Source organism: Protopterus annectens, chromosome 6.part1 (genome assembly GCF_019279795.1).
Source record: "Protopterus annectens isolate FY-2018-M chromosome 6.part1, PAN1.0, whole genome shotgun sequence".
Classification (NCBI taxonomy): domain Eukaryota; kingdom Metazoa; phylum Chordata; order Ceratodontiformes; family Protopteridae; genus Protopterus; species Protopterus annectens.
This window is the reverse complement of record NC_056738.1, coordinates 403,801,245-403,826,244: the sequence shown is the minus strand read 5'-3', so window position 1 is coordinate 403,826,244 and position 25,000 is coordinate 403,801,245. Positions and strand designations below refer to the sequence as shown.

General features: G+C 44.9%; 1 protein-coding gene across 2 annotated transcripts in view; it reads left to right on the top strand.

The window, feature by feature from the left end:
- SF1 (splicing factor 1) overlaps positions 1–25,000 on the top strand; it is a 1,552,458-nt gene that overhangs the window by 81,582 nt on the left and 1,445,876 nt on the right. The window lies entirely within an intron of this gene.

Below are 25,000 nucleotides of genomic sequence, written 5' to 3'. Positions count from 1 at the left end.
ATTTGAATGCAGTGTGCTCCGCTATTGTTTAGAAGTGTTTAGGCAAAACAGCAGAGTTTTGGAAAGCAAACTAATTGCTGGTTAATGTGACTCCCAGTTTAAACTTTGTTAAACCATTTACTCGGAGAAGACAACACTTGTCTGTCTTGAGGCTCTTGTTGGTCCTTTTACCGTGATGCTAGTATGGTATGCTGAAGTTCTTGGGTTGAATCCCACATGAGAGCTAACAACTTTTCATTTCTGTGATATGGACATTACAGAAACAGAGGAAAGATTTTAGTTTAAACAGTCTATTATTGTAGCGGTAGTTACTCCAGTGCACATGCTCATGCCCCAACTTCTGTTTAATACAGTAAAGTTTCTTCTGTAGTTGCTGGCCATTTGGGATACTGCTGCCTAGTTATCTGTTTAATTTCTACTTTTATTTGCTTTTCTATGGGGGGGGGCATTTGCTTGCTTGCTTGCTTGCTTGCCTGCTTGTTTGTTTTTGGGTCAAAACTCGTGGATGTAGATTATAGAAGGGGTTACCAAAGGGAAATGGTGGTATATTGATGAGTTTTATTTGTCCCCAGACACCAGATGAGCCGAGTGCGAGACTAGGAGAAATGTAATTGAAGTGAAAACGGGTGAGCTAGAAGTGAAATGTTTGTTAGGGGATGGATTGATTATGGTGATGGACGTTGTAAGGTTTGGCTATTTGGTGCAAGGCTGTTCTAAATGGATATAGTTCTCAGTTTGTCTTGTTAGGCAGATGGGATTTAGGGGTGTCAAGATAGCATTTAACCAGTAGTGATCACGTTGTGTGATTTACAGTGACATGTTAAAGATAAGAATCTGTAGGCCTGTAAACTAGACTGGCAGCTGAGTTTAAAGACCATATGTACCCACTATGTTTCAGGGTCAGAAATATTTAGTTAGATTTCAGGTCTCTGTGCTATCACCCCATGTTCATAATGTGCATCATCTCAGATAAATGGAGATGGATAAATGGAGATGCTTCAGCATCTTTTCTCCAATTTCAAGTATTAGAGTTGGTATATTTAGACATCAGAAACCTGGGGCAAGATCCTGCATATTGGGGAGTTTACATACTCCCTCTGAAAAATAATGCGTTGCTAATTGTGTAGTACATTTGGAAGGTCAGATGGATCCATATTGGTGATGGTGTGCAATTTTAAAGAAGCATGTTTTGATGTAGTTGAAAAGGGTCCAGTATGTGTTTAGAGAAAAATTAAGGGGGGGGGGGGTGAGAGTTTGTAATGAGTTGTTAATACTTAAAGCTACAGCAATATTTGTGTGGGTCTGGCAAAAGTCACTTTTGCTACCTAGGAATTGGCTGTTGTTGATTTTTAGAGCAGAAAGGCTGGGTGTCTGAGAAGAGGGGCTCTGGAGGTTGGAGAGATTATTTTCAGTGTAGAGCAGAGTGGGTGAGTTGGTGTGTGTGGCCTCAGGCTGATTTAAACTTCAGAAATAGAGAACTTTTTCAACTCTGATTGAACCACGTGTTGAGGTACTGTATGTGGTTCTGGAAGGAATGCACCCAGAAGCATTTGCTAAACAGATAGATAAGGGAATGAGTAGTCTGTCATCATTCAGTAGTGATTGCATTCCCTTGGGTTAACAAAAAAATGCTAAAGCAGAAGAAAAACTTTGTTGAAAGAGGTACTAAAAATAGGTCGTGCTATAGGTATGTTGTGTTTTTTGGTATATCTGGCTGAGAGTTGGGTGGAAAGGCTGCTTAGAGGAATGTGGAGTTAGTCGTTTTATCTGAGCAGGGATAATTGAGCTTGTGGTTAGGCAGGAAAAAAGGGCTTGGGCATATGTGCATGGAGACAGGAAAGGAAAACAAGGCAGAAGGGAAGATGGAGCAAAAGATTGGGAGGTTTGCTGAATAATAAGAGGTGGGAGTAGAGTTCGAGAAAAAACGAGCTTAAAGTCTGAGGTAGTATAGATAAATTAGGAAAAAAGATAGCAAATGTTATGTAGAAGGGAGGGAATGGAGAGACCCGTAGTAGTATATGACGGAGATGAATTAAAAGGAATGGTTGGTGTTGGTGGGCAATGCAGGAACATGTTAAAGACCTGAGATTGGAAAAGACCACTTTAGATGTAGTGCAAACAGGAAGTGTAGCAGGTATTTGACAAGTAGGGAGATTGAAATTTATGAATGCAATTTCTATTGACAGCAGTTATCTTTTCAGGTGGAATTTCATAAGTTCAGAGAAGGATATGAAATGTTGTGTACAGTCATCTTTTTTTTCATGGTACAATTTGTACCAAATGCTGTGGTGGTAGGGAGGGTTATCCTAGTGGACTAAAATTTCTAGCCAGAAAAGTGCAACGATGAGCAAGGGATTTGGACTGGTAGGTCTATTAGTGGATTCCTATCAGTGAGGGAATGTGTAGTGTTCCTCATGAAGTTCAGTCATCTGGGTGAGGTGTTTGTTGATCTGATACACAAGTGTGGTGTGCCATGATTAATGGTGTTAAACTGATATGGGAGATGCAAATGTGACAGACTACTAGGAAGGGCATCAGGAGGGATTCAGGAAACTGCAGCAGTTAAGATTCTGTAGGATTCCTGAGGGAAGGAAAAATGTACGGTGGGCAGGAAGGACTGTGGGAGCCAGAAATTTTAAACTGTGAAAAAATGGTAGAAAACAGGTTAGACGAATGGCAGGTTGAGTAATACAATAATAAAATGTGGAAGCTTCATCCTATAGTACTGGATTGGGGAGCAGAAGTAGTGTGTTTTGTTAAAGTCTGAGTGATGGAAAGGACTTTTGTATGTATGAAGATCCCAGGAGATCGGTTAAGGCAGGTAAAAAAAGGTAGAATAAGTAGTGTTTGTTTCTGTGTAAGAAAATGTCCAGACTACTGTGGCCACCTTATGTTTCCTTGTTTGTACAAGCAAGAATTGTCTATGTACAAAAAGTAAATTGTATGATTGTGAATAAACATGAATGAATGGTTGTGAAAACAAAACCCAAAGTGACTATACAAGGTAATGTCAACTGTTCATTGATTTTGGAGCAGTGCTTGCTAAGAAAGAGGTGATTAAGAGTTCTGGAGTCTGCAGGATTAATGTATCTGCAGCTGTTGCAGTTTAAGTAGGGACTGATTTCTATGCTTTGCGCTCTATTGGATGTTCTTCATCTCACATTGCTGCAGTCCTGACACTTGGGTAGTCCGCTGTCCCAGTCGGCCCGAATACCAAAGTATTAGGCTGACGTCGGTCAAGGCGCATTAGTCTGACGTCAGGACGTCAGGGTACAAATGCGCATGACCGACGTCATTTCCTCAGTCTTTTTTGCCGCATGGTCCGATGCAGAAGCAGTTTTGCAAGTGCAGGTTGGCGTTCTGAGATTTTCCGAAGTCGGAGTTTCAGACCGAATCCAAGTTGGCTAAGTACCCCGTTGGGGAATATTTTGGTTTTTTCTTGCCTCAGTATTTTACCAGATGTCAGAAAAAGTGAATAACTGTATTTCTTGTGGGAAACAGATACCTCATAGGGATTACCATACCTTGTGTATACCTTGCTTAGGGCCTGAGCACGACGTGGTTGGCTGTCGCTCTTGTGCTAGATTTAACAAACGCACTATAAAGAGAAGATTAGATTGTGCCAGGTTAGTTTTTGGGAAGCGGTGTAATTATAAAATGCCGTCGGATGTTCCGACGCCCGCTTCATCAAAAAAGCGCAAGGACAAAACAGCAAAGCCTAGGACGTCGGTTCTTTAGAGGGCTCGGTGGAGCCATAGGTTCAGCCAGAAATTTCTTTGGAATCCTAGGGAGAGACTTTATTGCTGCAACATGTGACCTCTCAGGAGGTAGGCCAGGCGGAAGGGGCTTCTCAGGTAGCTGTTCTTCCCTCCCTTCCTAAGGTGGTTAGGCCCTCCCCTGCTGTTTCCAAGGCTTCTCCCAGGGGCAGGCCAGGTTTTGTTTCAGGCGTTACCCCTAGTTCTTCAGGGTCTGTACCTAAGAAGCATATGCTTAAGATGGCAGAAGATTTGATTACAATGATTAGAGGTTCTATGCCCCCTCCTGATAAGAGGCCTAGGGTGGAACCTGAGCTTGAGAGTTTTGAGCAGTGTTCGGATGCTTCTGAGTCTTCGGCTGAAGACTTGCAGGAGTATTCCCCTTACTCTGATTCTGATGTAGATGATTCTACTCCTTCTGCTTCTCCCCCTGAGGATTTTTCATTTTCAGAGACTCTTCATTCCATGAGGGAACATTTTAAATGGGAAGGTCAGGATTTCTCTGATTCCAGGAAAAGGCTGAGGGAATTTTTGTTTCTACCCCAGCATAGGCCTTTAGCTATACCTCCTGTTCTAGATGTGGTGGAGGATGTTTTTGCAGAGGCTTCTCTGAACCCTGATTCTTTGCCTCCTGCTCCAGTTAATCCGGATAGATATTATAGGGTGCCTGAAGCTCATAAGTATCTTTTTAAGAGTCCTAGGGCAGACCCAGAAACTGTTTCACAGGGGCCTAAAGGTGTTAAGGCTTCTGTTGTTAAAAATCCTGTTCCTCCAGATAGAGGCAAGGGCTTTGGATAGATGGGGCAAGAAAGTGTATACTTCTTCCACTTTGGCCATGAGAGCTTTGAATTGCCAGTTTCATATGTTGAAATACCAAAATTATCTCCTTTCACAATTAAAGTCTAAGGTAGATGCTTTGGCAGAAGGTATTGAGTGTAAAGAGTTGCAGGATTTAGTTCATGTTTCTGAACAGGTGGGTAAGCATTCTTTGCAATGTGGTTTTGATGCTGTGCAGGCCTCTTCGAGGGTGGCTGCCACTGGTTCGGTTCTTCGCAGGCACGCCTGGCTGAGGGATCAAAATTTAGCTGAGCATGTGAAGACAAGGATTTTAGATGCTCCTTTACAATCTGATGTGTTGTTTGGTTCGCCTGTGGAAGCAGTTCTAAAGAAAATGGAAGACAAGGCTAAGTCTATGCAGACTGTTAAAGATTTTTTGCAGGTTCAGCCTCCAAGTTTAGTAGAAATTGGCCTACCAAGGGGTGGACATATCCTGCTTATGATTCCCAGTCTAGGTGTAGGTCTAGACGTGGTAGGGGCAGAGCTCAAGGTTCTTTTAGGCCTAGAACAGGGAGTTCACCTGCTCAGCCTTCTGGTGAGGGCAGGGGTCAGTCCTTTCGTAAACAGACCCAATGACCTGCCTTTTCAGCTGCCGGAATCTTCTCGTCTGGCAGCACCTTTGGGAGGAAGGTTAGCACTTTTCAAAGAAAACTGGAGTTTAATTACCCAAGACAGATGGGTATTGGATATCATTCACCACGGTTACAGGTTTTATTTCCATACCTTGCCTCCTTTCAAAGGCATGCCAGACATTCCTCCTCAACAAAGGAAAGAGGCTCACAAGCAAATTTCTCTGTTACTCCACATAGGGGCCATTCAGCCGGTTCCTGTGCCAGAAAGGGGCCTAGGATTTTATTCTCGCCTGTTCCTAGTACCAAAAAAGGGGAACACGTGGAGGCCAATTTTGGATCTATCTATCCTCAACACTTATCTGGACATTCCCAAGTTCAAAATGTTGACGTTACAACAGCTTTTACCTCTGCTGGGCAAAGATCACTGGATGGTAACTTTGGATCTCAAGGAAGCTTACCTTCATGTTCCTATCAGACTAATTTGCAGAAAGTATCTGCGTTTTCGAGCTGGGAATTCTCATTATCAGTTCTCTGCATTGCCCTTTGGCTTATCTACTGCGCCCAGAGTATTCACAAAGGTTCTGGCTCCAGTGATGGCTTTCTTCAGGCTAAAAGGAATACAAATCTATCCTTATTTGGACGACTGCCTGATTCTGGCTCAAGGAAGGGACGTTCTTCTTCGGCATTTGGAATATGTGATAGCAGTGCTAAGATGCCTAGGGTATTCTGTGAACGAAATAAAGTCCAGTCTAGTACCCTCTCAAGACATGTGCTTTCTGGGTGTGAGACTGAATACAGCAACCCAGATGGCCTTTTTAACCCCGGACAAACAAAAGAATCTTTCTCTTTACTTCCATCAACTATCTCATCAGTCCGGCTGACTGCAAGGACAGTCCTTCAAGCCTTAGGGTTCATGGCATCTTGTATTCTGGTGCTTCCCAATGCCAAACTGCATATGAGGAAGCTGCAATGGTATCTCAAAAATGTATGGACACAGCACTGCCAGGATTTGGACACTGTCATTCAAATAATTCCTTGCATTCAGAAGGAATTTTTGTGGTGGGCTCAGGAATGTCACCTAAACAAGGGACTCTCTGTGCCCCGCCAGAGGCGAGTCAGATTCTAACGACAGATGCCTCAGACACAGCTTGGGGAGCTCATCTGAATGGAAAGTGGATACAAGACAAGTGGCCTGCCAGACTGCAGCATCTACATATCAACATGAAGGAGATGTTAGCAGTCCAGTTTGCATTACTGGCTTTCAAGGATTTACTTCTTCCAGGGCAGGTGTTGATTCTAACAGACAACACAACTGTCATGTGGTACATCAACAAACAAGGGGGAACACATTCTTATCCTCTATGCAGGCAAGCAATGATTTTGTGGGAGACTGCGTTAAGCTTGCAACTGAATCTTCAAGCAAAGTTTCTGCCAGGAGCACAGAACTCCTTAGCGGATGTGTTAAGCAGGCAAATCATGGATCCCCACGAGTGGAAACTGGATCTTCATGTATTTCAGACATTGACAGTGTCATGGGGAACTCCAGACATAGATCTGTTCGCTTCTCCACTAAACCACCAGCTGCCAAAGTTTTGCACGACAAGGTTTCATCCCACAGCCTGGAAAGTGGATGCTCTTTCTTTCAGTTGGAAAAATCTTCATGTGTATGCCTTTCCACCTCTGCCTCTCCTCCCAAAGGTACTTCTAAAGGTCAGACAAGACAAGCCAAGGATGATTTTAATAGCTCCAGATTGGCCTCGGCAGCACTGGTACCCATTGCTGAGGAGTCTGGTAAGGAAGCCTCCATGGCCCTTACCTTTGATTCCACACCTATTGTCTCAGGACGGGCATCTACTCAATGTCAAGCTTCACTCTCTTCATCTAACAGCCTGGCATATTCTGTTTTGAACCATAGCAGGTCTCAGCTTCCTCAACAAGTTTTGAATGTGATTATGGAAGCCAGAAGACCTAGTACAAGGAAAGTGTACGCAGGAAAATGGAAGAGATTTTCATTTTGGAGTGCAGCAAAGGATTTGGAGGTTTCTGAGCCAAATTTGAGTGTGGCTCTTCAATATCTTACTGAGTTATTGGACAAAGGTTTGTCTTTCTCTTCCATTAAGATTCATGCTGCAGCAATTTCAGCTCACTATGATTGTGACCCACCATTGTTTTCTCATCCTTTGTTCAAGCAATTTCTTAGAGGGGCAAAGAATACAAGACCCCCACGTAGAGCTCCTACTCCTGCTTGGGACCTCAATTTTGTGTTGGAGAAACTCACTCTACAACCTTTTGAGCCTGCAGCTACTGCTGAATTGAAATATTTGTCATGGAAGACTGCTTTTTGTTAGCCATTACCTCTGCAAGAAGGGTGTCTGAATTGCAGGCCCTTATGGCGGTTGAGCCTTTCCTGATTTTTCATAAGGATAGGGTATCTTTACGTACTAATCCTTCCTTTATGCCTAAAGTGGTTTCTAGTGTGGCTTTAAACCAAACTATTCATTTGCCTACCTTTTATGCAAATCCCCAAAATAAGGGGGAAAAGATTTTGCACACTTTAGATATACACAGGCAATTACGTTATTATTTAAGCAGGACTAAGGGTTTTAGGCAGTCTCAGCAGTTGTTTGTTTCATTTGCTTTGAGTTCTCAGGGTAAGCCTGTGTCAAAACAAACTATTTCTAAGTGGATTGGGTTTGAATTACTTTCTGTTACTCCCATCATGGCAAGGAGATTCCAGCTGGGATTAGGCCTCATTCCACTAGGGCTACTGCCACTTCAACAGCATTTCTAAGGGGGGTGGCAACTAAGGATATTTTGGAGGCTGCTACTTGGAGTTCAGTGCATACTTTTTCTAAGCATTACCACCTTCTTCTCTACTCTAAATCTAGGGCTGGTTTTGCCACTGCTATTTTACAGGGCATGTTGTCAGCTCCTGCTTCTTTGTGATTTGCCATCCTCCCTTACCTCTGCTTTGGGATTCTACCCAAGTGTCAGGACTGCAGCAATGTGAGATGAAGAACATAGTACAGTTTTGTACCTACCATAAATGTAGATGTTCGAAGATCCACATTGCTGCAGTCCAATTTACCCTCCCTCCTTTCCCTCTGTGTTTAGGGGTGGTTGTGTGGGTGGGATTGTACCTTTCTGACATTGTATATATTGTACATATATTTGGTACAGGGTGTTTGGTGTGTTGTTTGTTTTGGTTTGGCCTTATCTTTTAGGGTCTTCTGACATCTGGGGCAAGAAAAGACTGAGGAAATGACGTCGGTCATGCGCATTTGTACCCTGACGTCCTGACGTCAGACTAATGCGCCTTGACCGACGTCAGCCTAGTACTTTGGTATTCGGGCCGACTGGGACAGCGGACTACCCAAGTGTCAGGACTGCAGCAATGTGGATCTTCGAACATCTACATTTATGGTAGGTACAAAACTGTACTTTGTCGGGATAGACTGAAGCATTGTGACAGCCCTGTTTGTGTAAAATGGGATCTCACGGCATTTTCTTTAGTTCCACAATGAATGGGTTTGGATCAGACTTGGCCACTTTAGATCCTAGGATCTGACTCTTAAGCTCCTCCCTTACCCGTAATGCTCCTGACCACAGTTTCTTCAGATTTGTTGTCACTTTTGAAGATCGATTGGGATTGTGACTTTTCAAGCTCGTAGTGTGTTTAGTAAGTGAATTAAACTCTTCTCCTTGACTGTTACTTCCTTGTAGTTAATATCGCCCTTATCCACTTTCTAAAGTTGTGTAATACCAGAAATTAAGTATTTTGTTGGTAGTCATAGCCACCATAGTTGGTAACCTTTCTTCCTCTGTTACCTCGTTTTAAGGTAGTTTCTTTTCTTAACATAGTTGGCATTTTGTCTGTTGCTAAAAAAAAACTTTTTCCTTATTTGTGGGCACTGTCTTTTGTGACTTAGCAGTATGGCTCATAAGCCTACTCTGTTCAAAAAGTGCACTTCCTGTAGGCATAAGATCCCCAAATCTGATGCAGACAAGGGCGTGCATTTATTATCTGGGCCTGGTACACTTGGATGACAACTGCTCCATTTGTGTTGCATTTAATGTCAGGACTATTAGCGGCAAGAGAAACTTATTTTAAAAGGCCTCCTTCCATCTTCTGCTGCTCCCACTGGCCCTTCATCAAGGCTCAACCTCCCTCTCAAAAATTAGAGCCCAGCAAGCACAGAAAACACTCCCCTGTGTGCTCTCCTCATTCAGTACCTTTTTCCAAACCTCCTAAGAAGGGTAGAGTTTTGATCCAAAGCCCTTTGGATCAGAAATTTACTGTTACAAAGCCTTCTCTGCTCCATACTCCAATATTTTCCCCGAAGTAGGTATCCCTGAAGTTGGTCTCCTTTTCTTCAGGAGATTCCTAAAATGTCTTCCAGGCCACCATCCACGTCTTCCTCCATTAGGTCCTCCCAAAGTATTTCCAAGTTGGAGTTGGATAGGATGATGACAGAATTTTTCAGAACACAGATCCAGATGTGGGTTTTGTCAGCTCAGTCTCCCATTTGGTCTGTGATCCAAAACCTTCTTTCTAGCCTGTTGCTGCTCCTTTTCTGATCCAACCACCTGCTTGGATCCAAGACTCCCCTGAGAGTTCGAATTATTGTATTTGAAGATTCATTCTTTCACTCCGGCGACTCCTTAATCACATCTGCTCCTACCTCCTTGGAGCACGATGCTTTTCTGTGACAAAGCATCGGGTCCAGGGGGCTGACTTTGACTCTAACATTTTCTGAGCCATGTCTTCCTCTCTGGGCTTTGGCATTGGACAGCTTTGCTCTGACTCCTCCCTTGAAGCAGAGAGTCAAGGAAGGGCCTTGGATTATCATCTGCAAGAGTTTGGGCTCCAGTTGGATTGTCCTGGTCCTTCTGCCTTAGAGGTGGTGGAGAGGGTTTTCTCACCCCAGAGGAGTTTAGACTCTTGTGCTTTCGGATCCATTCGCAGTTTATTGGATCCTGTGTCTGAGGTCTACTCGTACACCTCAAGGACTGCCAAGGAGCTCCCCGCTTCTTCCGGCACTTCATAACAACCCACTGAAGAGGTTCCTCAGAAGAGGTCATGCAAGAGGAGGCACTTGGGATTTCCTGCAAGAATCCCTCCTGGAAGAAGCATGTTTTGATTAAGGGGAAGAGTCCCCAGGACACCACCCGAGGATGTTTTGTTTGGAGACTTCTTAAGAGAGTACTTTGCCAGAAAGGTGGTTGGTCTTCCCAAAACCCTTCCCAGGAGGAATCTGTTCTTGGAAGCCTTTGGGTTTGGACCATTTATGTCTTGGGTTACCTCACCTGCGGATGAGCTTATAGACTGTCTCTCTTGCAGGGCATGGAAGGAAATGGACTTTGTGGAACCAATTCCCTAATGCCCGGACAAGGTTTCGAGTGCCTCTGACAGACTACACTGGGCCAAGGGAATTCCTTTTATTTAATTTGTTTTTGTTTATCTGTAGATGCTATGGTGGTTGTGGCAGCCACTAAAAAGGAGCTGGCAGAACAGTGCTCCACTGTCCATTCCCCTAGTAAAGAGTCTAGGGCGTTGGACAGGTTTGGGAAGTAAGTGTATGCATCTGCGACCTTTGCCCTAGAGTCCATGAATTGTCTGGTACATTTCACTAAGTTACAGTGGGGCTTAGTCAAGGAACTCTCAAAACTCTACCCCTGGGTCCATGTCCTCAGAAGTCCTTTTCCTCTACCGGCCAGCCTGCAGTCCATTAGTAATGTCTCCATGAAGTTACTCGTATGCAGTTGAAGTTTTCTTGTGGGTGGCTGGTTGAGGTATAGCCATTAGGGGATATGCCTGGATGCAGCTGTGCAATTTGTGTAGCACTACACTGCGTCATCAATGCTCCTTTTGATTACCTTTCTGTTTGGGACACCACCAGTTAGACCCTCCTGCAGTTAGCAGTCCACTTTTCTTACTCGCAGAGACCCTTTTGTATGAGTCAGTGTGGTGGTTAAAAGTTCAGGAAATCTGAAGGACCTTTCCAAGAGTCACACGCAGACTTTCCTCCATTGGCAGAATTGGGAATAACTACAACAGACTGTTCATGCAGCAGAGGGTGTATGCAGAATCAAGGGGCTTGACATTCCTTTTTGGACAGATCCTTTCATTGCTCCTGAAAAGTTACTCGACTGGCCTCAGGAGGCAGTCAGAGGGTGCTTGTCCTTGCACCTAAAAGCCTGGATAGCCATCACAAAAGACTCAGGTGCAAAAGATCATATTCAGAGGATACTTAATTCCCTTTTTCCACCTTCCAAAAAGGAAATATCTCCCAAATATTCCACCCAGTCATCGGGGGTTAGCAGCTCTAAATATTCAAAAGATGCTGGAAGACAGTCATTCGAGGCCCCCCCCCCCCAGACCAGAGAGGATCCAGAATTTACTCATGGTTCTTTTTAGTACCAAAGAAAACAGGAGACCCGAGACCTATTTTGGATCTCTTATCTGAATCCATTTGTAAACTGTTCCAAGTTCCAGATGGTTGGGTCTCTCGTTGGGTCTCTCGTTGGGTCTCTCGTTCGGTCTCTCGTTCGGTCTCTCGTTCGGTCTCTCTCTCTCTCGGTCGGTCACTCTCTCTCTCTCTCGGTCGGTCTCTCTCTCTCTCTCTCTCGGTCGGTCTCTCTCTCTCTCTCTCTCGGTCGGTCTCTCTCTCTCTCTCTCTCTCGGTCGGTCTCTCTCTCTCTCTCTCTCTCTCTCTCTCTCTCGGTCTCTCTCTCTCTCTCGGTCTCTCTCTCTCTCTGTCTCTCTCTCTCTCGGTCTCTCTCTCTCTCTCTCTCTGTCTCTCTGTCTCTCTGTCTCTCTCTCTCTCGGTCTCGGTCTCTCTCTCTCTCTCTCTCTCTCTCTCCTCTCTCTCTCTCTCTCTCTCTCTCTGTCTCTCTCTCTCTCTCTCTCTGTCTCTCTCTCTCTCTCTCTCTCTCTCTCTCTCTCTCTCTCTCCTCTCTCTCTCTCTCTCTCTCTCTCCCTCTCTCTCTCTCTCTCTCTCGGTCTCTCTCTCTCTCTCTCTCTCTCTCTCTCTCTCTCTCTCTCTCTCTCTCTCTCTCTCTCTCTCGGTCTCTCTCTCTCTCTCTCTCTCTCTCTCGGTCTCTCTCTCTCTCTCTCTCTCTCTCTCTCTCTCTCGGTCTCTCTCTCTCTCGGTCTCTCTCTCTCTCGGTCTCTCTCTCTCTCTCTCTCTCTCTCGGTCTCTCTCTCTCTCTCTCTCTCTCTCTCGGTCTCTCTCTCTCTCTCTCTCTCTCTCTCTCTCTCTCTCTCTCTCTCTCTCTCTCTCTCTCTCTCTCTCTCTCTCTCTCTCTCTCTCTCTCTCTCTCTCTCTCTCTCTGTCTCTCTGTCTCTCTCTCTCTCTCTCTCTCTCTCTCTCGGTCTCTCTCTCTCTCGGTCTCTCTCTCTCTCTCGGTCTCTCTCTCTCTCTCGGTCTCTCTCGGTCTCTCTCTCTCTCTCTCGGTCTCTCTCTCTCGGTCTCTCTCTCTCTCTCTCTCTCTCTCTCTCTCTCTCTCTCTCTCTCTCTCTCTCTCTCTCTCGGTCTCTCTCTCTCTCTCTCTCTCTCTCTGGTCCTCTCTCTCTCTCTCTCTCTCTCTCTCTCTCGGTCTCTCTCTCTCTCTCTCTCGGTCTCTCTCTCTCTCTCTCTCTCTCTCTCTCTCTCGGTCTCTCTCTCTCTCTCTCTCGGTCTCTGTCAACAGATTAAAACCTTCATGTTACAGTTGGGATGTGATAGAATTATGTAAAGTAAAATTGGTTTTCCCTCATAGAAATGGCATGTATGTGATTTGGTAAAACTCCGTTTCCCCCAGTAAAAGCATGTGTTGATGAAACTGCTGTTTCTCATATTGACAGTGTGATATTTTTAGGAATAGCAAAAAAACAGAGCATACAAATGCAGGAAGACATAACAATGTGTTTGCATGACATATTGTAAAACAAATTTTTCTTTCCTTCACAGTAACAGGTGTGGCAGTCTTTATAGTGCTCTATAATTTCAGAATAGAATGTGATATATTGGCTTAACAGAATGTACTTGTGTAAAACAAAAAATATACTTCTGAATGTTTTTGTAACAAATGGCATTAACAATAGAGGCTTGTTGAAAAGTCCTAAACAGTTGACTGTACACAGGTAGATATTCAAGCTAAAGGGAAATGGCTAACAGTAGAATAAGTTAACCATCCTATCAGTGAAACGGCATTTCACATGCTGAGAACTGGTTTTCTGTGGATGAGCATGGCTAACATCAGAAAAGGGAAAAGTTTACTGTCCTGTCAATGAAGTAATTCGTGAAAGAACATTTCGAGTTGCTGAAAGAGCTGTTTTCCTCTGGAGTGAGGCAAGAATACCAGTAAGGAAGGCTTCGATACAGGAAAAAGTTTTCATCAAGGACAGAGTTTTGAAACTATAAGTGATCGTAAAGATTTTTTTGTGGACATGTTTGTAAGCCGAGTCAGCTGACAGTGCAATGTGCATGAGTTATATCTGTGTTATAAAGAGAATGCAGTAAACCTCACAGTATTGCTTGGTTGGCTGGTTTCATTATACGTCATTAAACGAATATACAGCTGTACAGTTTGTGTGTGCCACCTGCTGTTAATTTCAGTTTAACAGGAAGAATGAACATAGACATTTGGGCATTTATAAACGTGTACTAGCCAGCTGAAGATCTCTAGTATGGCATTAGAAACCTGAGAAGTGTGTAATGTTTTAGTGCATAAAATAATATTGCTTTCCTTCTATGAAGATTGTTTTGTACATAAATTTATTGCAGTGTCTGGAAACTCTAGTCATACAAATCAAAGGTATTTGAGGGACTCTTGAGGCCCTTCTGTGCAAATGCATTTTTACAGTGCATTTTAAATGCAAGTCTTTGTTTTATATACCAATTTTATCACATTAGTTATATTCACCCTGATCTGGTTAATCTTTCTTCTAGCTGCAAGCAAAGCACTCCCCTTGATATTTCGTGTTGGTCAGTGGTGCATCTAATACTGTAATAGTTCTTGATACTATTATGTCTACTTTTAGGATAGATTGAGTTGTTAATGGCTCCACCTCTTCTTTTTCAGCTTCACCTGGTCCTTGTCCAGCCTTTTTTTAATAATGGAAGAGAAATAAGTGGTGTGTGTGTATAGTAATTGTACTGCTTAGGCAATATTATTTGAATTTTGGTTATAACACTAAGTGCAATAACAGAAGAGTAATCTGTTGACCATTTACTTGCATATTTATTCTGTAGTTTGTATGTAGCCATGCCATGGAAAAAAATCAGGAAAAAGTTTAAAAAAAATGCCAGAAGTGTGCCTAAAAGATTCACCCTCTGTTGCACATGTGTGTGATTTGCCTGGGAGTGGACCATTTATCTGAATGTGCATATTGTAAGGCTTTCCACTTAAGCGCTCGCTTTTAGTTGTAGACACAAACTGGTGGTTAAAGAGCTTCTGCCTCTTACTGGGCTAACAGGTCTCAAATTAAGAGAAAGATTGGTGGGGGCAAGAAAAGATAGAGGAGAGGACTTCCAAGATGGCTGCACATAGATCAGCAGCTTAATTTCAGCTGTCCTAGTGTGAAAAAAGAAACTTGTAGTGGTGGTGAGATTCTGCCAGATTGGGTAAAATTCACTTACTGGCTAGTAAGTACACTGCCTGGATGCCAGCAAATAGCTTTAGAGAACCTCAACGAAAATCTGTTAGAAAAGTTGAAGAGAAAACATACTGGAAAGAATCCTGCAGCTTTTCATCAAAAAAAAAAAAAGACAATCCTGTCTCCAGCTTTGGTACAGGAGATGGCTACCAATTTAATTTAGAGGAAAAAATAAATCGGTTAAACTTGGACCGGATTCCAGTAAACATTGGAGTATGTGAACTGCAATAACAAAAGGATGGAAAAATTAAAAGAAGCTTTATCTAATCTGGTAAACTGATAAAATATCAGAAATGAAGAAAAGACTGAGTATGAGACCTCTCAGAATGGTTGAAAAAAAACAGAACGATTGAAAAAATAGGTAGACAAAGATTGCAGAGAGAACTTGAGACTTTTTGACTGTAGCAGAGAAACTGGATTTATGAAAGCACACAAACAACTTGACTGTATTCCCACAGCAAGACTTGTTAATTGAAAGGGCACAGTGTGTTAGTCTTAGTAAAGAAGCAGTCAAACATTGGGGCAAATGGGCCAAGTATTAAAAATTTGAAGACCGTGTTTGGGGAAAATTTGATTTTTCATTGTACTTTGGGCAGAAAAGAAACACCCAGCAGTCTGGTTATGTTGAGGGGCATGTGTGAGCTTCAAGGTGCTGCAGCCAACTGTCCTTGGAATATTTTTTTTTTGGTGGATCGGAGACTTGTATGTAGGAAAGGCTAAGGAAGAAATAAGATGCCCTATTCCAATGTTGCAGTATTCTGCTAGTGAGGTTTACCCCCCTTTTCCAGTCCCTCTTGGTGCGTTGGACATCTGATGTGTAGGCAGGTATGTGGGCCATAAAGGTGGTCTGTACACACCAGCCCTCAGAACTTTTCAGCCACCAGCCATATGCCAGATGTTCCTGCTACTCGGACGTCAGATATCTTTTGCATTAAAGATAAGTACCCCATTTTGGGACCTTTTTCTTCACTCCTTTGTATTGTATAGACTGTTCATGTCTGTTAAGAGTAAATGCAATTGTCGTCAAATTCCACTTGGCCACCCATGACCAGTGTCTCTCTTGTCTGGGTAGGGAGCACGATTATAAAAACTGCACCATCTGTAAATCGTTAGTCCCCAAGACCCTTCGCTGCTGCTTACAGGCTGTATACTTGCACCTTGAGAACCAGTGCCTTAGATGGTGCTCTGTATGGAAGCTGCCTCTGACGCCCCATCCGAACTGCCAAGTAAGAGGGCCAAGCCCATGCGGCCTACTTCTTCCACTGCACCTCCCTCTGCCGTTCCTCAGCCTATAGCCGCCGTCAGCTTGGCTGAGGACCCAGCTTCTGCCACTACAGATACAGCAGGTACCTTTCAGGAGGCTGCACAATTTAGAGTGGACGACACGTCTGGTGAAAATGTACCGGAGCCTGTTAGATGTGGGAGGGGGGCATTTCTTCCGATGGGTGCTTCAGACCCACCCTCTGCCACTCCTATGATTCCTTCCAGGCCTACTTGCTAGGCTTTTGAAGAAAAAGCAAAAGACCAGGCATATTCAGAGGCCTTACCTGACTGGCAGGCCTTCAGCCAGAGTCTCTACAATGCTTTCTTGGCCCTCAGGCCTTTCCTCTGAGCTCACCCCTTTGGCTCCTTTCCTCAGCCCTAGCCCTTCATTACCTGAAAGGACTGTGAGCCATCCTGCAGAAGAGGAGCTGTGTTGATTCCTCTGAGGACTCCCTCACCTACTCTTCCCAGATTTCATTTCCCCCTGGGGTATGGATACCATGAAGAGGCCTCTGCTGAGCCTGATTCCCCAGTGGAAGACTTAACCTTTGAGGGGGGGCACTGTTAACCTGATGAGAGAACACTTCAAATGGGAATGCTCAGACATGTCGGAGGCATAAAAAAGATTTTATGATCTGATGCAGATAGAACCAAATCGGTCTCGTACCCCACCTGTCCAACCTGCCTTCCAGGATGCATTTGCTGCAGCATCCATTTAATCCAATTCCTAACCAACTGCTCCTCCAAGGGCAGCCAGATTTATACAGGGTCCCCGACTTGGACAAATTCCTTTTCAAGTGTCCCCCCTCTCCCTGCCACTATTTCCATTTCTACGGGCAGGGCATACAAACTGCTCCCTACTACCACTGTCCTGCCTGCAGATAAGGACAGCAAATCCATAGGTGGGGAAAGATTTTGTACTAATGCTACCCTAGCTTAAGGGCAACAAATTACCAGTCTCACATGGCTAAGTACTCCCTGGCTGTTCTGGACAAAGCATCCAAAGAGCTTGACATTCCTGACTGTGCTGCCAAAGCATAATGTCTTCCTTACTCGGGCTTGTCTCACAAGTGAACAACCACTCCCTTGGGTGCGCCTACGATGTAGTTGAGGCCTCAGCCAGGTCAGATGCATCAGCATCCGTGCTTGGAAGATATTCCTGGTTACGTATGCAGCCACTCTGACTTCAGAGCCAAGCTCCTAGATGCCTCCTTAGACCACTTGGCCCTCTGGTGCTAAGTTGGCTGATCTTTTCAAGTCTCTCTAGCAGAAAGGGAAGGAGTTTCAAGACCTCAAATATCTCCAATCCCAAAGTTCCAGCGAGACTTCCTGGCTAAAACCCAATTTATAAGAAAGGCATCAAGACCTTCAGCCTCCCCTAGGTCTAGAAGGCCTCCCAGGAAACTGCCCAGTGAAGGAACTCTCAAGCCTTTGAACAGAGGCCTTCCTTCACCACTCCTCCTGCCACTATCCTCTTGTCCACCTGTCTCACTGTCTCCCTGCCTGGTCCCTGATAAGACAGATGGGGTCTTATCCATCCTGAAGGACGGATACTTCATGACTTGGATCACTTCTCCTCTGACTGCCCAACCCTCCCGCATCCTAACAGTTCCTACTACAACAGGTCTTAAACAACCTGCTACTGTAAGGCACCATAGTATCAGTCCCCCCTCCTGCTCGAGGGAAAGGTTTCTACTCTATATTTCTGGTGCCCAGCAAGAGAGGACCATGGAGGCCCGACCTAGATCTCTCCCACCTCAATCTCTTAAAGGCTCCCTCCTTCTGGATGCTCACCTTACCCACACTTTCCACTCATTCTCCCTCAGGCCTTCATGGCAACCATGGACATAAAGGCATCCCTATAAAGCCTACCTCCAGGAAATCTCAGATTCATAGCAGGCTCTTCTCACTTCCAGATGTTCGTGTTTCACTGTTGCAGTCATTAATCTTAGGTTATCCTGCTGGCAGGCTACCCGCAGTCGGCCAGAATTCCAAAGTCTAGGTCTGGCGTCGGTTGCTGTCTCCTCTTCCCTGACGTCAGTGCGCCAGGGGTATAAAAGGTGCAGCCAACGCCATTTTCTTCAGTCTTAATTGCCGTGCGGTGCCCAAAGCAAAAGCAGTTCGCAACTGCCAGTCGGCCAACCCCTGAGATTTTCAAATCGGAATTTCAGAACGGAAGTCTTCAGGTAAGTACCCCATTGGGGAAACTTTTTGCTTTCTCCAGTCCGATATCAGAAAAAGTTAATTGTATTTCTTGTGGGAAGCAAATGCCTCATAAGGATTTTCACTCTTACTGTATTCCTTGCCTAGGCCCTGATCACAACGTTGCTAGCTGTCGGTTTTGTGCTAGATTCAACCAACGCACTATCAAGCGTCTGTTCAGTTTTGCATTTCATTACTTTGGCCTAAGATTTAATTATATAATGCCGGCAGAACAGCTGACAACCGGAGTTTACAAAACACAAGGACAAGGATATGTATCAGATGTCCAAAACCGACAAAGCCTCTTCTAGGCCAGTCGCTGGTTCTCAGTGAGGTGCTTTCGCAGCTCCTGGCACCCGCTACCTCAGAGCCACAGGCCGCTACAGACTCTCACGTGGAGCCGACTGGGCCTCTGGAAACTCAAGGTATTGGACACTGATATCAATCCCTCAGATGGGTCCAGAGCTGCTGAGCAGGCATCTGCTTCTGAGGGTGTCTTCAGACCTACACAACTATATGTTAAGCCATCTTCAGCTTCAAAGACTAAAGCAGCTCTAAGGACAAAGAAACAAGTACAGCATTCTCCTATTCAGACTTCCATGCCTGAAAAACAGATGCTCGAAATGGCCGAAGACCTAATTACCTTGATCAGGGGCTCCCATCCCCCTCCTGATAAGAGGCCTAGGCAAGAGACAGTATGATTCTTCTGATCAGGTTTCTATTTCCTCTGACTCCTCTTCTGAACAGGATTACCCCATGCTTCCCTATGAGGATTCTTATGCTGAAGAATCCATTCCTTCAGCCTTTCCTCCTTGGGACTATTCTTTTGGGGAAACGCTGCATACTATGAGGGAGCATTTCCACTGGGAGAGCTAAGATTATTCTGAACCCAAGAAAAGGCTGACTTCCTGCTTCTTCCTCGGCATAGACCCCTGGCTATTCCACCTGTTCTAGACATTGTAGATGTATTTTCAGAGTCTGGACTGTCCCCTGACTCTTTACCCCCTGCACCTGCTAAGCCAGACAGATACTACAGGGTCCCGGATTCTCATAAATTCCTATATAAAAACCCCGCTGCTGACCCAGAAACTATATCTCAGGGTCCCGAGGGGTTAAAGCTTCCACTGCTAAAAACCCTGTCCCCTCTGATAGGGAGTCTAGGGCTCTAGACAGATGGGGGGAAAAAAGTTTACACTTCTGCTACCCAACTGTCAATTTCATATGCTTAAATATCAGCAATATTTAATGTCACTACTTAAAACAGAAAATGTTGACAAATTCTGAATGTTCAGAGAACAAGGAATTGCAGGATAGTTTCATAGTTCAGTACTAGGCTAACTGCTCTTGCGAGCCATTTTAAGCCTAGCCAATTATCCACTGTGAGATTCAAACCCTGTACTTTGTGTTTCTTAGGCAAACACCTTAACCTTTAGGCCACCCTCCCAACTCCTTTATTTATTGCATGCAACTGAACAAGTGGGAAAGCATACTTTGCAATGTGGTTATGATTCACTAGAGGCCTCTTGCAGGGCCGCTGTTACAGGTTCTGTTATTACAAGGCATGCTTGGTTAAAGGAACAAAATCTGACCATGTTAAAGCAAAATTATTAGATGCACCATTACAGCATGAAACATGGTTTGGTACTAAAGCAGAAGAGGTGTTCAAAATGGAGGATAAAGCAAAATCCATGCAGACGGTCCAAGATTTCTTACAGGTACAGCCACCCAAGTTTAGCAGGAACTGGCCTTCTAAAAAAAATGGTCCTTTCCAGTCTCAGACAGACCACAGAGAGGCTGATACAGGCATCCCAGAGGCAGATCTCAGCCCCAAGGCTCATTCAGGCCTAAACAATGGGGTGCTCCAAAAGCAGTGAAGTCAAGTGTCAACCTTACAGGAAACAGTCCCAATGACTTTCCTCGACCAGTTCTAAGCAGCTTTCTTTTGATAGCCCCCTTAGGGGGAAAACCAGCACTTTTTTTCATCAAATTGGCAAATGGTTACCCAGGACAAATGGGTTCTGAACATAGTGTCCCAAGGCTACAGGTTCCACTTTCACACTAAGGTCAAAGGGCATGCCAGACCTGTCATGCAATCAATGGGCAGAGGCATAAAAGCAAATTACAGCCCTCATGTACATGAGGATCATTCAGCAAGTACCACAACAGGAGCAGGGGCAAGGATTTTACTCCAGACTTTTCCTAGTACCCAGGAAGGACAAAACCTGGACAATTCTGGACCTGTCTATACTAAATACGTTTCTGGAAGTTCCAAAATTCAAGATGTTGACTCTTCAGCAACTACTGCCCATGCTGGGCAAGAGGGCTTGGCTCGTAACTTTGGACCTAAAAGAGGCATACCTACATGTCCCAATCAGACAGTCTTGCAGAAGATACCTCAGATTCATAGCTGGCTCAATGCATTACCAATTCTCTGCACTGCCCTTTGGCTTATCTACTGCGCCCAGGGTTTTCACAAAATGCCTGGCACCAGTAATTGCATTTTGCTGACAAAAAGGAATTCAAATATATCCCTAGTTGGACGACTGCCTAATTCAAGCAGAGGCCAGACACTCTTCTAAAGCATCTGGCGTTTGTAAAAAGATTACTAATTGGCCTAGGGTACACAGTAAATGAAAAATCAAAACTAGTGCCCTCTCAAGAGATAATATTCCTGGGTGCAAGCTTAAGTACAACTGCCCAGATGGCTTATCTCACGCCAGGCAAGCAAAAACAACTGACTACTTACTTCACGGAATTGGCAACAAAAACCCACTTATCTGCAAGAAAAATCCTGCAGGCCTTTGGTTTCATGGCATCCTGCATTCTACTAATTCCATATGCCAGACTGCATATGAGGAAACTACAATGGTATCTGAAAAGTGTTTGGACTCAGCATTGCCACAGCCTGGAGACAGTAATTGCACTCAATCCCTGCCTACAACAGGAGTTTCGATGGGCAGAAGCCTGTCACCACAACAAGGATCTGCCATTCTGTTTACCGACAGACAGACACTGACAACGGATGCATCAGGTTATGCCTGGGGGGGGGGTCCATATGGCAGGAAAATGTATTCAGGGCACATGGCCTGCAAACCAGATGCATCTTCACATCAATCAGAGATGCTAGTTGTTCAAAATGCCCTGACAGCTTTCAAGGACCCGCTTCATCCAGGACAATTACTGAAAGACGGACAACACTACGGTCATGTGGTACATAAGCAGGGAAGTACTCATTCTTACCCCCTCTGCAGACAAGCAATGACCTTATGGGGCACAGCATTGGCTTTTTAAGTTCACCTGCAAGCACAATTCCTGCCAGGAAAAACAAATACTCTGGCAGATGAACTAAGCAGAAATCTCATGGATCCCTACGAATGGAAACTGGATCCACAAGTCTTCAGGATAAGGAAATGGGGACGCCCAGACATAGATCTTTTTTCCTCCCCTTGCAACTGTCAATTGCAGAGATTTTGCACAAGGATTTACCACAAGCAAGCATGGAAAGAGGACGCCCTATCATTCAGCTGGAAAAATCGAACAGTATATGCTTTTCCCCCACTGCCTCTCCTTCCCAGAGTACTCCTAAAGGTCAGATGAGAAGCCAAAAATGATTCTGATTGCACCAGACTGGCCACGCCAGCACTGGTACCCAATCATAAAGAGCTTGTCTCAAGGTCCAGCATGGATATTGCCTCAAACTTCTCACTTGCTGACCCAACAAAATCAGATCCTGCACAGCCAACTCAGGACCTTAAATCTGGCAGCATGGCAGATAATGTAGCCATTTAGAAAACTCTTTCAAAAGCTGTTATGGATGTTATGTTGGAGGCCAGGAGGCCCAGTACCAGCAGAAAAATGGAAGAGAATCTGTGCTTGGAACAAGGCATTGACACGTATTCCCCAGATTTTACAGTACCTAACTGAGATGCTGATCAAAGGCCTTTCTTTCTCATCAATTAAGATTTATGCCTCTGCCATTTCTGCACATTACAATACGGAACCACCTGTCTTTTCTCGTCTTTTAATAAGGCAGTACCTCAGAGGGGCCAGAAACATTAGGCCTCCAAGGAGAGCACCAATTCCGGCCTGGGACCTCTTATGTTTTGGAAAACCTCACACTGCCTCCTTTCGAGCCAGCATCAACAGCGGATATTAAATTCTTATCCTGGAAAACAGCTCTGCTCCTAGCCATAACCTCTGCAAGGCGAGCACTCATGGCTGTGGAACCTTTCATCATTTTTCATCCAGACAGGGTTTTTCTGAGGACAAACCCTACATTTATGCATAAGGTGGTGTCCAGTGTGGCCCTCAGTCAAACCATTCACTTGCCTACCTTTTACCTAAATCCACAGAACAAGGGTGAGAAAATTCTGCATTATTTGGACATACACAGACAGTTATGCTTCTACTTGGACAGAACTAAAGCTTTAAGAAAGACTAAGCAACTTTGTGTCATATGCTGCAGGATCACAAGGAAAGGCTATCTTTATTTCTAAATGGATAGGCCATTGCATCCATTTCTGCTATTCTCAACATGGCAAATCAGTGCCTAAGGGCAGTGGGCCTCATTCCACCAGAGCAGCAGCCACTTTAGCAGCCTTCCTCAGAGGAGTACCAACCAAAGAAATCTTAGAGGCTGCAACTTGGAGTTCAGTGCACACCTTTTACAAAGCACTACCACTTGCCTCTGTACTCTTAAGTCCAGAGCAGGCTTCGCCACTGCAGTTCTGCAGGCATCATAGCCTCTCCTAATAATCCTATTTAGCCGAGTCACCTATCCTCAGCTTTGGGATTCATCCCAAGAGTAATGACTGCAACAGTGAAACACTATGAACATAGTACAGCTGTGGTACCTACCATAAATGTAGATGGTATGTATGATGGTATGTAGATGTGTATTCACTGTTGCAGTCAAGGTTACCCACCCACCATCCCCCTTCTCTTTACTGGAACTTATCTGCATTTCTCTATCCTATAGAACCTTTTTGGTGTATTTGCTTGTAGATGGAGATGTTTTTTGTGCATGCATTTCTTATTGCTATATTTTTCAGCCTACCTATTTGGGGCACCTGACGTCTGGGGCAAGAAAAACTGAAGATGGCGTCTGCTGCATCTTTTATACCCCTGGTGCACTGATGTCAGGGAAGAGGCAACCGCAAACGACGCTGGACCTAGACTTTGGAATTCCGGCAGACTGCGGGTAGCCTGCCAGCAGGATAACCCAAGGGTAATGACTGCAACAGTGAATACACTCCATCTACATTTATGGTAGGTACACAACTGTACTTTCTGTGCATTGCCTTTTGGGCTGTCCACAGCCCCAAGGGTATTCAAAAAGTGCCTAGCCTTAGTCATTCCCTACTGCAGGACAAGGGGAATACAAATATTCCAATACCTGGACAACCTAGTCATTCAAGCAGCAGACAAGACCCTCTTGGCTCACGCCAAGGACCTCCTGCACCTGCTGCAGTCTGTAGGGTTCCTGATAAATTTCCCTTAGTCCCAACTCCAACCCACACAGGACATTGTCTTCTGGGATGCAGAGTCAGGACTGACATCAAGATGGCTTTCGTCTAGGAGGAAAAAGTGGTGTCCCCCTCCCACCATTTTCAGTCTGCCCTCCATTCATCAACTCTGACTGAGAGGGAATTCCTAAGGCTTCTGGGGTACATGGCAGCTACTGTACCCACGTTGTCCCTAGCGAGGCTACACATGAGAATTTCAATGGTACCTTTGCTCTGTGTGGACCCAACACACTCCTTTAGAGTTCAGGGTTCCCCTGTCTTCACCAAGAATTAAAAGGGTGGCTTGCCCAAGTTACCCAGAATCCGGGCCTGCCCCTACAAATGCCCACCCCTTCCCAGGTCATGCGCACAGATGCCGGACCTGGGCTGGGGGCAACTCTGGGCTCAAGGACAGTGCAAGGTTTGTGGACAGACAAATGAACAACTGTCTCAGGGAAATGACAGCAATACTCGCCCTGCAGGCCTTCCAGTCTTACCTCCAGCAGGGCCTCTTAAAAATCTTCACAGACACCACATTGATGTGGTACCTGAACAACAAGGAGGGGCAAAGTCCTACCTCCTATGCAGACTAGCTCTACGGGTATGGGATCTCTCTCTTTCAGGGAATCTCCCTACGGGCAGCCTGCATCCTGTCCCAGCACAACTCTCTCATGCAGTTTAAGCAGAACCATATCTGGCCCCATGAATGGATGCTGTCGAGAGGTGTTCCTAGATCTGGTCCACAAGTGGGGTATAACTCTGATAGAAATGTTCGCCACCTCCATAAACGGGCAACTCTAGAGCTACTGCTCCAGAACTCCCGACCTGAAGGCATTGCAAACAGATGCCTTCTCAATGTCATGGAAGGGGAGGTTCCTGTATGCCTCTTCACCCCCCCTTCCCTGTGAATCCAGAGAGTCCTACTAAACATTCAGCAGAACTCATGGAAAATCTTGCTCGTGACCCCCTACTGACCAAGGCAGCTCTGGTTCCCTCTTCATCTGTCCAAGGGTAATCACCACAAGTTTACCCCCCTCGGTGGAGCTACACACATAGAACAAGGGGACACATGCACGGCACAAGGGGACACATGCACCCACAGTAGGGGTCTCTGCACTTCTCCCTGTGACGGATAGATTTCTGATCCCCTTTAGACAGCTGTACAATGAGGACGTGCTTTCAATCCTGGAAAAAAAAAAAAAAGGGGGAAACCCCCAACAAACCCAA